Below are 13419 nucleotides of genomic sequence, written 5' to 3'. Positions count from 1 at the left end.
CGTATAAATACGCAGACATTATCGAGTGCAAAATAACATTCCTATAATCTTTTGTTATAAATTCATATCTTCAATGAATACTCATAAAAATATTTTTTTTTAGAACATAGATTTATAATATGAAAATGTTTTGTCGTTAGAAATATATATATAGGTAAAAAATCATTAATATCTATGCACACGAAATTGTGTTAACGCATGCGGAAGAATATCTCAAGAACGTTTTATGGGAAAATATTAATGCCTACTCAAATCCAATTTAAAAAAAAAATCGAATTATTACAGAAGAGTGTCCACCATGCACTTGCACTGCACTATTATTAGAATAGTAGAATAGAATGATATACAAATGGATGAAAATTATATATACATGTAACTGTTATATACAAATATTAATATAATATATAACAACAAACCAGACTCGGGTATACTGATTTGTATCACTACAATATAATAGTTATTACAGTGAGGTTAAATTCCCTGTCATTTATTCATCATCCATGCACGAACTTGTCTCAGAAAAAAAATATATCTATGTACATTAACCTGACTTTCAGGTATTGAGATGATATAGTTATTCTGAGATAAGTGCTTGTGGTTATCCAATGTTCAGTACTTCAGTACTTTGATTAGTTCATGCAGTTAAGTAAGTCCATGTTCATAATTTTAATAGAAAGTTTGTGTCTTGCCTACGATTGCAGCTGTCAGTCAGGGGCGGATTCAGGCGGGGGCATGCACCCCCCCCCCCAACCCCCACCTTAAATTTGCAAAGCATGGGTTTTCCTCAGCTTAAGGTAGCAACACACAGTTAGGAGTGTAGTTTTGCATTTTGGCCATGGTGGAATTTTCAAATATGAAAGTCATTGTGCAACAAAATTCATTTTTAGACAGCTGATGACTAATTTAGCCTTCAAAGTGGGTTTATAAGAACATCAAGATTATTTTTACATGTTTTATTGGCTATTTTCTGTTTGACTGTCCGTATTTTCATAGCCAGACCGGCCATAGGTCCAGAAATTATTGTAATGTTTATAAACACTTTTTTTTCACATGAACTTTTTGATGCAATTTTGCAAAAAATGAGACGAAAGACATATGACTTTTATTTGATCTCTTGATAGATATATGTAAACAGTTTCAGAAAAGGTATCACTCCAAGGGATTGAAATTCTACTTTTGGCCAAATTTTGCGAAAATATGTGACATCTTTACCCCCCTTTTTGCAATATTTTATAGTAGTTAAAAACAGATTGTTGCCATGGATACACCAAGAAGAAATTTTATTTGACCATTTTAACTACTGGAAATCAAATCTTTGAAAGGTACTGATTACATACATATGCACATATATGACACAAACAGTAGGGTTAATTTGTAAGAAAGCAAGGAAAAGGAGATGGAAAATTTTTTTTTCCTAACTGTATATTGCTACCTAATAAAAAATATTTCGATAATTTTACCTCAAAAGAATTTAAGTTTGCGCCCCCCTAACCTAAAAACCTAAAATCCTGGATCCACCCATGTTGAAATGTTAACTGTAAACAAGCTTTCTGAGAGTATTGCATGGCAATACATAGTCCCCTATCGGGTAAAAATTCATTATACTGGAACAAAATGCTAACTTGTTCTATAACTTGTCATGGTGTAAACAAAAAGTAAATATCAAGTCAATATCTTCAAGCATGACTAAAAACAGAGTGGAAAACTGATTATATGAGTGAATTTTTCAAGGACCATAACTCTGCACAAAATTATCAGACCGAAACAAAAATTTGAACTTGAACTGTAACTTGTCATGATAAAACTATATACCAATTATGTATTAGATACAATACAAAGGTAACAAAGAAACAGGCCGGTAACAACCGTTGCCGGATAGTTTTTCTGCACGAGTAGTCAGGTGAAGGTCCGAGGCGATAGCCGAGGACCTTGACCTGACTACAAGTGCAGAAAAACTATACGGCAGTTTGTTTCCGGCCTGTTTTTTGTTACCTTTGTTTTGTATCTGACTTGTACGACATTACAAGAAAGAAGAAGTACATTTTGCATTTAGAAGAGGTAGCAAAATTAAACAGATTAGAAACTTAAATGACCATATACAAGTTTATGTAAGTTACAGTTTAAACAAACTTTTTTTTTCACTTTCATTCAGCCGAGAGTTTTTTTTCTCAAGAAATTAAAAAATCTAATAATTTTATAAAAAGAACCATATCAAGTAAAAGATGAATGTCGTACACATTTGAGACTTTTTAAAATGCAACTTCGCAAGTAAGTAATGTATGAAAAAGATTTAAGAGGTAAGCAAGCTATCATTTGATTTTTATTTGGGGAAAAACGGAAAGGGGGGGGGGGTAAACATTTAAAATAACAGGCTTGATCCTCTTTCGTTGAAAAAATGCAGGATGTGCCATTCCATTCCCCATTCCCCCTTAAAAAAATAATAACAATCGTAAAATCGTCCGTTTGCTTCCAAATATATGAATTCAATATATATGATTTCAATAACAATATAAATGTATAAAAAGAACGAATTTCTTATTTCATTAGTGAATGAAATGTTATGAAAAAATAGATTTTGGCTTGTTATTAGATATATATAGGCATATATTTTGTTTTTTTTTAAATGTTCATGCTTGTAGGTCTCTAATAGTATTGATCAGGATTAAACACGTGTCACAATATGATCCAATCGCAGCTTACCATCCAAAATTGGTGACATAAGTTGAAAGATTTTCTTCAAGATTTGCTGCCTATTTGAACATGTATTACACGGACACTTTTTATTTATAGGATCAATCGTGCATTGGTGAGTTGATAGGGATTTTATCTTTTGATTAGATTTGATTCTGTTATATATATTTCCTGTCTTTTATATTGAAATATAAACGTCGGTACCAGCATTTCTTTACTTACAGCATTGTCCAGAATACTTTTCATGTCCATATATTGAAAAAAATACATTTACGGACCGACCATTTAGCTTCAAAAGGGGGTATGTTTTTTTTCTGAGTAAGAAAATTATTTACTTTTTCAACGCTATCACCAAATATTTTTTTCGAAATTAGCACTATAATATACTGATTTCGGAAAATCAGGAATCAGAACATTATTTTGTCATCTGCTTGACCACACTATATTTTTTCTCATAAAATTGGGGATCAGAATATTTTTTTTTTGTAAAAAAAAACATACCCCCCCCCCCCTTTTGAAGTTAAATGGTCGATTCCGTAGTGTACTGATATGAATAGTAAGATACTGGAATTGTTTGAAAAAAATATAGTTATTTGATGCCAACGTAAATATTTTAATAAAAAAGACAGGAAATATGTCGGTGAAACAAAAAGTTCAAATCTAATTGAAATTTAAACTGCCCATGAACTCACTGATCATGCACGAGTGATTCTATTCATTAAAAGTGTCCGTGTAACAACTAAAAAGTGTCCGTGTATCATCTATAAAGTGTCCATGTAACACCCGTTAATGTACTGTTTTTCTATAGCTCTGCTGGGGGCAAAGTCGTACAACAATCAATATCTTCAAGCATGATGAAAAAAAGTGTGAAAAACACTCTAACATTAGATGTGATTAATAGTTCTCTAAAATTAGATATGATGTAATACAATGTATATTTATTTTCAAGTTATAATCAAATATAATTAATAGTTCCAAATATTTTTTCTTTCATTTGTCACAAACTAATATAGATTTGTAACTTATCTATAAAATGTCAACAACTTTTATCTATACACAATGTAATGTAATGAAATATATACCTTAATAAAAATAGATTATTATCTAATTAAAAGATTTCACTTCATAATTTTTTTTATGTATATAGCATTCAGAAAATTAGCTTATACAAAATAAAAAACACTTCAAACAATTAACCAAAGAATGTCTTTAAAAAAATGAGTTATCTCTCTTTGAAGGAGAAATATGGTTTAACATACAAAATGTAGTACTCTAACATTAGATATGGACCATGATAACTCTGGACTAAATCATCAGATCGGAACAAAATTCGAACTTGATCTATAACTTGTCATGATAAAACTATATACCAAATATCAATTCAATATCTTCAAGAACGAAGAAAAAAAGTGTGGAAAGCTGATTTGCCGGACTGACGGATGGACAGACAGACGGACCGACAGACAGACGGACGGAGTGCAAACCTAAAGTCCCCTTCGACTTCGTCGGTAGGGGACTAAAAAAAGTCCATCTATCAGAAAAATACTGAAAATGAAAATATATTTTCAAAAGTGCGCTTTAGACATTATCTCTTAATCATAAAAAAGTTTCATAAAGTTCTATGAAGGTTTGACAAAGTAATTGATGTGTAACAAACTTTAACCCTAGACTGGACTGTATCTATTTGATAAATGTAAAAAAAACTAAGTCCATTTATCAGCAAAATACCGAAAAATGAAAATAAATATTTTCAAAATTTTGCTCTGGATATATATATATATATACTGTATTTTGGTCATAAACAAGCTTCTGTCCAAATTTCATAAAATCCCATGAAGGTTTGACAAAGTAATTGATGACATAAAAACTTTAACCTCAGACTGAATCTGAATGTTAAGTGTGAAAAAGACTAAGTCCATTTATCAGTAAAATACGGGAAAATGAAAATAAAAATTTTCAAAATTTTCTCTGGATGTTGTATTTTGGTCATAAAAAAGCTTCCGTCCAAATTTCATCAAATTCCATGAAGGTTTGACAAAGTTATAGATGACTGAAAAACTTTAACCTTGGACTGAATATGAATGTTAACTGTAAAACAAGAGTGCACACGCTGAAATGTCTCGCCTTCTATACTGACCATTGATTTTACGTTTATAGTCCTAAATATAAAGTTTTATTACAAGTTTCACTTTGACATTTATGATACAAGATAAAATGCTCCACTAGGCACAGATTGATACGACCGCAGAGGTTCAACCCTGAACAGTTGGGGCAAGTATGGACACAACATTCAAGCTTGATACAGCTCTGAATTTCAGTCTTCACGCTGAACCACAGGCCCAGCAGCCCAGGCTTGTAAAATTGCTCTCGGGCCTGTAAAAATCATATCTACAGGCCAACAGAATCTAACTAAAATTTTCCAAAAATTAAGCTCCTGTCCTGTAGATTTTAAAGTTCATCGTGAAGACTGGAATTTGGATTGTGATTAAATATTTGACACAGCATAGGTTTCTGACACAGAATGAATGTGGTCTAAGAACTTAAAAATTTTTAATTTACCTATTATGGTCCAATATCCAAAATCTAAATACATACACGGTTAGATTTAGCATATCAAAGATCCCCAAGATTTCAATTTTTGTTAAAATCAAACTAAGTTTAATTTTGGACCCTTTGGACCTTAATGTAGACCAATTTGAAAACGGGACCAAAAATTAAGAATCTAAATACACGATTAGATTCAGCATATCAAAGATCCCCATTATTTCAATTTTTGATGAAATCAAATCATATCATTATTATTTGTTTTTATATATAAATAAAAAATAACCAACTTATAAAATGCTCCGCTGGGGCGCAGCTTGATACGACCGAAGAGGTCGAACCCTGAAAGTTGGGGCAAGTATGGACACAACATTCAAGCTTGATACAGAACTGAATTTGGATTGTGATTAAATATTTGACACAGCATAGGTTTCTGACACAGAATGAATGTGGTCTAAGAACTTAAAAATTTTTAATTTACCTATTCAAACCATATCATTATTATTTGCTTTATATGTATAAATCAGAAATAACCAATTTAAAATGGAAAATTTTAAAGAAAAAAAATCCCCCCCCCCAAATTTTTTGAACCCCTTATGATTCATCACCCCCAAACTCAATCCCAGCCTTCCCTTTGTGGTATGGTACCTTGCAGTACAATTTCAGACAGATCCATACACTTGAACACAAGTTATTGTCTGGTCCCTAGAATAATGCTTGTTTTTTGGCCCCTTTTTGGCCCCAAATTCTTAACGTTTAGGGCAATTACCCCAAAACTCAAAGTTGAAACCCAGCTTTCCCTTAGTGATATGGAACCTTGCAGTACAATTTCATCAAGATCCATACACTTACACACAAGTTATTGTCCTGAAACTAGAAAAATGCTTGTTTTTTGTCCCTTTTATGGCCCCCAATTCCTAAAATTTTGAGGGAATTACCCCCAAAATCAATTCCAGCCTTCCCTTTGTGGTATGGTACCTTGCAGTACAATTTCAGAGAGATCCATACACTTGAACACAAGTTATTGTCTGGAAACTAGAAAAATGCTTATTTTTGGCCCCTTTTTTGCCCCTTATTCCTAAACGTTTTGGGCAATTACCCCCAAACTCAATTTTAGCTTTCCCTTTGTTATATGGAACCTTGTAGTACAATTTCATAAAGATCCATACACTTACACACAAGTTACTGTCATGAAACTAGAAAAATGCTTGTTTTTTGCCCCTTTTTGGCCCCTAAATCCAAAAATTTGGAGGCAATTACCCCAAAAATCAATCCCAGCATTCCCTTTCTAATATGGAACCGTGTGGTACAATGTCAGAGAGATCCATATACTAACACACAAGTTATGTCTGGAAGTCACAAAAATGCTTATGTTTAGCCCCTTTTTGGCCTAATTCCTTAACTGTTGGTACCATAACCCCCAAAATCAATCCCCACCTTCCTTTTGTGGTATTGAACCTTATGGTAAAATTTCATAGAGATCCATTCACTTAAACTAAAGTTATTGTGCGAAAACCAATGTGTCTTTGGATGATGACGACTACGACGACGACGCCAACATCATACCAATATACGACCTCAAAATTTTTTTGCGGTCTTATAAAAATGGAAAATTCTAAAGAAAAAAAATCCCCCCCCCCCTAAATTTTTTGAACCCCCTTATGATTCATCACCCCAAACTCAATCCCAGCCTTCCCTTTGTGGTATGGTTACATTGCAGTACAATTTCAGAGAGATCCATACACTTGAACACAAGTTATTGTCTGGAAACTGTAAAAATGCTTGTTATTTGGTCCAAAATTCCTAAACTTTAGGGCAATTACCCCCAAACTCAAACCCAGCTTTCCCAATGTGATATGGAACCTTGTAGTACAATTTCATAAAGATCCATATACTAACACACAAGTTATTATCCTGAAAGTAGAAAAATGCTTGTTTTTTGCCCCTTTTTGGCCCCCAATTCCTAAAATTTTGAGGCAATTACCCCCAAAATCAATCCCAGCATTCCCTTTGTGGTATGGTACCTTGCAGTACAATTTCAGAGAGATCCATATGCTTGAACACAAGTTATTGTCTGGAAACTAGAAAAATGCTTATTTTTGGCCCCTTTTTGGCCCCTTATTCCTAAATGTTTTGGGCAATTACCCCAAACTCAATTCCAGCTTACCCTTTGTGATATGGAACCTTGTAGTACAATTTCAGAGAGATCCATACACTTACACACAAGTTACTGTCATGAAACTAGAATAAAATGCTTCTCTGGGGCGCAGCTTGATACGACCGCAGAGGTCGAACCCTGAACAGTTGGGGCAAGTATGGACACAACATTCAAGCTTGATACAGCTCTGAATTTGGATTGTTATTAAATATTTGACACAGCATAGGTTTCTGACACAGAAAGAATGTGGTCTAAGAACTTGAATTTTTTTTAATTTACCTATTATGGTCCAATGTCCAAAATCAAAATACATGGTTAGATTCAGCATATCAAAGAACCCCATATTTTCAATTTTTGTTGAAATCAAACAAAGTTTAATTTTGGACCCCAACTTGGACAAACTTGAAAACTGGGCCCATAATCAAAAATCTAAACACATGTTTAGATTCAGCATATCAAAGAACCCCAATAATTCAATTTTTGCTAAAATTAAACTAAGTTTAATTTTGGACCCTTTGGACCTTAATGTAGACCAATTTAAAAAAACGGGACTTAAAATTAAAAATCTAAATACACAGTTAGATTTGGAAAATCAAAGAACCCCAATAATTCAATTTTTGATGAAATCAAACAAAGTTTAATTTTGGACCCTTTTGACCTCAATATGAACCAATTTGATAGCGGGGCCCACAAATAAAAAATCTAAATTCATGGTTAGATTCAGCATATCAAAGAACCCCATATATTCAATTTTTGTTGAAATCAAAAAAAGTTTAATTTTGGACCCCAACTTGGACCAACTTGAAAACTGGGCCCATAATCAAAAATCTAAACACATGTTTAGATTCAGCATATCAAAGAACCCCAAGAATTCAATTTTTGTTAAAATCAAACTAAGTTTAATTTTGGACCCTTTGGACCTTAATGTAGACCAATTTAAAAAACAGGACCCAAAATTAAAAATCAAAATACACGGTTAGATTTGGAATATCAAAGAACCCCAATAATTCAATTTTTGATGAAATCAAACAAAGTTTAATTTTAGACCCTTTTGACCTCAATATGAACCAATTTGATAACGGGGTCCACAAATAAAAAATCTAAATACATGGTTAGATTCAGCATATCAAAGAACCCCATATATTCAATTTTTGTTGAAATCAAACAAAGTTTAATTTTGGATCCCAATTTGGACCAACTTGAAAACTGGGCCAAAAATCAAAAATCTAAATATATGTTTAGATTCAGCATATCAAAGAACCTCATGTATTCAATTTTTGCTAAAATCAAACAAAGTTTAATTTTGGACCCTATGGACCTTAATGTAGACCAATTTGAAAACTGGACCCAAAATTAAAAATCTAAATACACTGTTAGATTCGGCATAACAAATAAATAAATGTGATCAAAGATTTTACAAATCTAATGCGCCATACTGTGCAATTAAAGATTACTTCTTGAAATTTTTCAATATTTGAAATTTGAAAAAAAAATAATATTTGAAGAATAATTCTTTTTAATTTCTGAAATCTGAAATGAGAAAAAATTGACCCCCCACAATTTCTTTTTATCCCCCCCCCCCCCTTTTTTCCCCAAAAAAATTCTTTCCCTCAAGATATGGTCATAATCTCAATTCAAATTTCCAATGGAGTTGGCAACCATAATTACCCATTTAAATTTACCATAGTGCTAACTTAATCTATTTTATAATAGAATTAAAAATATAGTGTCAAATCTTTCATATGGATTTTTTTGTAAAAAAAAAAGATGCAACATTTGCAGATATTTTTACTGGTCTTCCTTTATAAATATGTATTTCTTTAAACATAATTTAAAAGCAGTGTAAGGGAAGTAACCAAAACGTTGTATTTGGATTACCTCCCTTACACTGTTTTAAATTATCTTTATTGTTCATTAACCATTACTTTATACATAATTTAAAAGCAGTGTAAGGGAGATAATTTCAATGATGTATTTGATTTATCTCCCTTACACTGCTTTAAATTATGTTTTGTACTAAAGTATTTGTCCATTAACCAGGACAACCTTGTTTTTCCCCCTTTTTTGCCCCTAATTCCTAAACGGTTTGAACCATAACCCCCCAAAGCAAATCCTAACCATCCCTTTGTGGTATGGAAACTTGTAGTATAATTTCAGAGAGATCCATACACTGTTCCACAGTTATTGTCTGGAAACTAGAAAATGCTTATTTTTGGCCCCTTTTTGGCCCCTTATTCCTTAACTGTTGGTACCATAACCCCCAAAATCAATCCCAACCTTCCTTTTGTGGTATTTAACCTTATGGTCAAATTTCAAAAAGATCCATTCACTTAAACTAAAGTTAGAGTGCGAAAACCAATGTGTCTTCGGACGACGACACCGAACGACGACGACGCCAACGTCATATCAATATACGACCACAAAATTTTTTTGCGGTCGTATAAAAATGCATGTTTTTTGCCCCTTTTTTTGCCCCTAATTCCTAAAATTTTGAGGCAATTACCCCCAAAATCAATCCCAGCATTCCCTTTGTGATATGGAACATTGTCGTACAATGTCAGAGAGATCCATACACTAACACTCAAGTAATTGTCTGGAAGTTACAAAAATGCTAATTTTTGGTCCATTTTTGGACCCTAATTCCTTAACTGTTGTTACCATAACCCCCAAAATCAATCCCAACGTTCCTTTTGTGGTATTGAACCTTATGGTGAAATTTCATAGAGATCCATTCACTTAAACTAAAGTTATTGTGCGAAAACCAATGTGTCTTTGGACGACGTCGACGACGCCGGATGACGACGAAGACGATGCCAACGTCATACCAATATACGACCGCCAAATTATTTTGCAGTAGTATAAAAAGGAGTCCCTTATCGAATGGCAAAATCAAAAGCTCAAACACATCAAATGAATGGAAAACAGCTGATTTGGTCATGTTGGTACATACTTTGTACTTTGACTTTGTTATGCCTTTTTTACTTTTTTATTTGTGCATCACTGGTGGATGTTTTGAAGATGAAGTGTGTTTGGTGTACAAAAATTCTAATACACCTTATTGCTATTTGTCCGCCATTACTGGACATCACAAAAGTTCCCGTAAAATTTTGACGTCATAATAGAAAATATCTGACGCCACAATGGAAAAGTGATTGTTGTATGACGTCAAAAGTTCAAGCAGGACAGATTCTCAGGTCAAACGGGAATAGCGATAAGGTGTATCCTGGTACATAAGATGAATTCATTGCTCAAATTGTGTCAATCATAGGCACTAGATGTTCTGTCAATATTATATACATGGACACTATTTTCTTCCCACTGCCCATAGTTTATTACTATTGTCAGAACGTCTAGTGTCTGTGTGTCATCAATATATCATATCCCTGTGCTGTTTGTGTTTATAAATGTATTTCTTGATCTCATTCATGTTACAGAATATGACTTAATTAAGATGATATGAATCTGGGACTACTATAAAATATAGTAGTAGTCCCAGTATGAATAAATAAACAGTCGTAATTACGATTTGTATTCAGTATTTAGATGTTTTGATATCGAGAACGTCATTCGCTGGAGGCTGACATTTTGGGGAAGGTCTAAAAACAGGACAGATAAAACCAGGACAGATATTTTCGATACGTTTTCATCTGTAACTTTTGTTTTAACCAACATATTGTTAAAATTTAAATTGTATAATAAAGAACAGGGTATATACTTACATTATTTGTAAAAATATTTAAAATAAAAAAATAATAAGTTAAAAAAAATCTGCCAGGACAGTTAATTTTCAAGAAAAAAATGACCGAAATTGCCGAGAAAAATTTACTTATAATTGAAATAATTTCTCCAAAACAACTGTCTGGCATAATATTTTTGTACGATTATAAAGTTTAGGGAATACTCATTCTAAAAATCTAGAATTTAATATTTTTTTCGATTTTTAAAGGTAAAAAAATCTGCCAGGACAGTAGCCTATTACGTTAGAAATTTTGTTGAAATCAGCTCAAAATCAAAATATAAAGTTAAATATCTTCTTCAAAATGAATGTCTGGTAAGCAAATTTTGATTCATTGGAAAGTTTAGAATATAAGCTTTATGAAAATATAAAATTATGTGAACTTTTATTTTATTAACACAAAAAAAATCTGCCAGGACAGTAGCCTACTCCGTTAAATTTCTGTTTAAATGGCGGAAATTAACAACGCAATTTCTAACTATAAATGAAATAGTTTCTGTATTGCGATTGTCTGGCATACTATTTTGTTACTGTTATAAAGTAACAGACCCAATTATCAAATAAAATAAAGAAATTGAACAATTTTCATTTTTAAAGTAAACAAAAATCTGCCAGGACAGTAACTTATTATGTCTTAATTAACATGTGGAGAAATTGGTTTCAAATCGAAATGGAAAGTTGAATAGATTATTATCATTTTTGTTATTCGTTGTAAAGTTTGAACAATAAATTTTAGGAAAAGATAAAAATATTCATTTGATAATAGATTAATACCTCAAAAATCTGCCCAACAGTCGTCCTATAGCGAAACATTTGGTTGGCACGTGCCAAACTTTACGACCAGTCATTGAATCTGTGTATTTGTGTATTCTGTTATGTCAACCGTAAACGAGCGTGTGGTAATGAATACTTATGAGAAGATATTTATTGTTTTAAGTTATAATTATTTATTAAGAATATAGTTGAAAAAAAACCAATTCGAAACACTATTTGATTGTATATTTAAAAGTTAAATTTGATTAGATCTCAATTTTACCGCAAGCATCTAAGAGTACGTGTTATAGTAGTCTCAGAGCACACTAACAACATCTTCAGAAATACAGCTTTCACATGATAAAAAACGTCTGTTGGTCAAGATACCAGAAGTTCAGAAACAAACTAATTCCATAGATTGTGGGTTGTTCGCAATTACAAATGCTGTAGAATTTTGTTTTACAAGTTTTTCAGGTGGGATACATGTAGAATTTGACACTGAACTTTTTAGAGAACATCTTGTGATTTGTTTGGAAAAAGGTGAATTTATTCCATTTCCAAAGAAAAAAATTAGCATGAAAGGTAAACCGAAATATAAAACTAGTGTGGTGGAATGTAATTGTGAGTGTGGCAAATGTGATTCAGTAGAAGACATGTTAGGGTGTGAATGGCAGAAAGGAGTAAAGAAATGCAACATTTGGAAACACGTTTCGTGTACGGGGATGAAAGAAGGCACTCTAAACACATTACTAATTAGTGAAAATAAATACCTTTTGAAGGATTTGACACCAATCAGTGACTTTGAAGTTTTTATTACTGTCAAAACATAATTTACCTGACTTAATTTGTTAATATTTTACTTGTCTTCCGATGTAAAAAAAAAGATTTTTGCAGTTTTTAACACTTGTGTGTTTTTTTTTATTGTATTGTATGATGATTTATATATATATGTATCTGTATGAAATGTTTTTGATTAATAAAATATAAGCCCATGCCCGTTCAATGACCTGTCTGCTGCCTTTAATAAACAAAAGAGATCAAATTAATCAACATAACAAAATAAGTAAACAATGTTTTAATGAACACACCAGTAATTATGTTCTAACAATGATAAAGCTTAAACTGCAAACTTTGAATAAAATAAAGAAAATAATTCTTTGAAAATTATTTTAAATTTGAAACAAATTTCTTCACTAGTTCCAATATGATATAGTACTGTCCTGGCAGATTTTTTTTACTTAGAGAAATGATTAAAAAATAAATTTAAAGATTTTTTGAATGATTTGGTCCTAATAATATCAAAAAAGTATGCCAGACAATGGTAATAAAAATACTATTTCATTTATAATTAAAAAATTACGTTGATTTCCGCCATATATTCAAACATTTAACATAGTTGGCTACTGTCCATGCAGATTTTTTTTATGTTTACAAAATAAAAGTTCATAAAATTTTATATTTTATTAAAGCTGATAATACAAACTTTCCATTAAACACACATTTTCTTGCCAGACATGCATTTTGAACAAAATATTCA

The 13419-nt window shown here is 31.9% G+C and overlaps 1 protein-coding gene across 1 annotated transcript in view; it reads right to left on the bottom strand.

Annotated features, from left to right (window-relative positions):
* The window catches only part of LOC127704269 (trichohyalin-like), a 128460-nt gene extending 117479 nt beyond the window's left edge, over positions 1 to 10981 (bottom strand). The window contains exon 1 of the mRNA XM_052208259.1: positions 10917 to 10981. The gene's annotated coding sequence lies outside the window, so the exon portion shown is untranslated. The remainder of the gene's footprint in view (positions 1 to 10916) is intronic.
* Positions 10982 to 13419: the final 2438 nt, after the last annotated feature.

The sequence above is a fragment of the Mytilus californianus genome, unplaced genomic scaffold, assembly GCF_021869535.1.
Source record: "Mytilus californianus isolate M0D057914Y unplaced genomic scaffold, xbMytCali1.0.p SCAF_6, whole genome shotgun sequence".
Lineage (NCBI taxonomy): Eukaryota > Metazoa > Mollusca > Bivalvia > Mytilida > Mytilidae > Mytilus > Mytilus californianus.
Note: the sequence above shows the minus strand (reverse complement) of the source record. Positions and strands in the feature narration are given on the sequence as shown.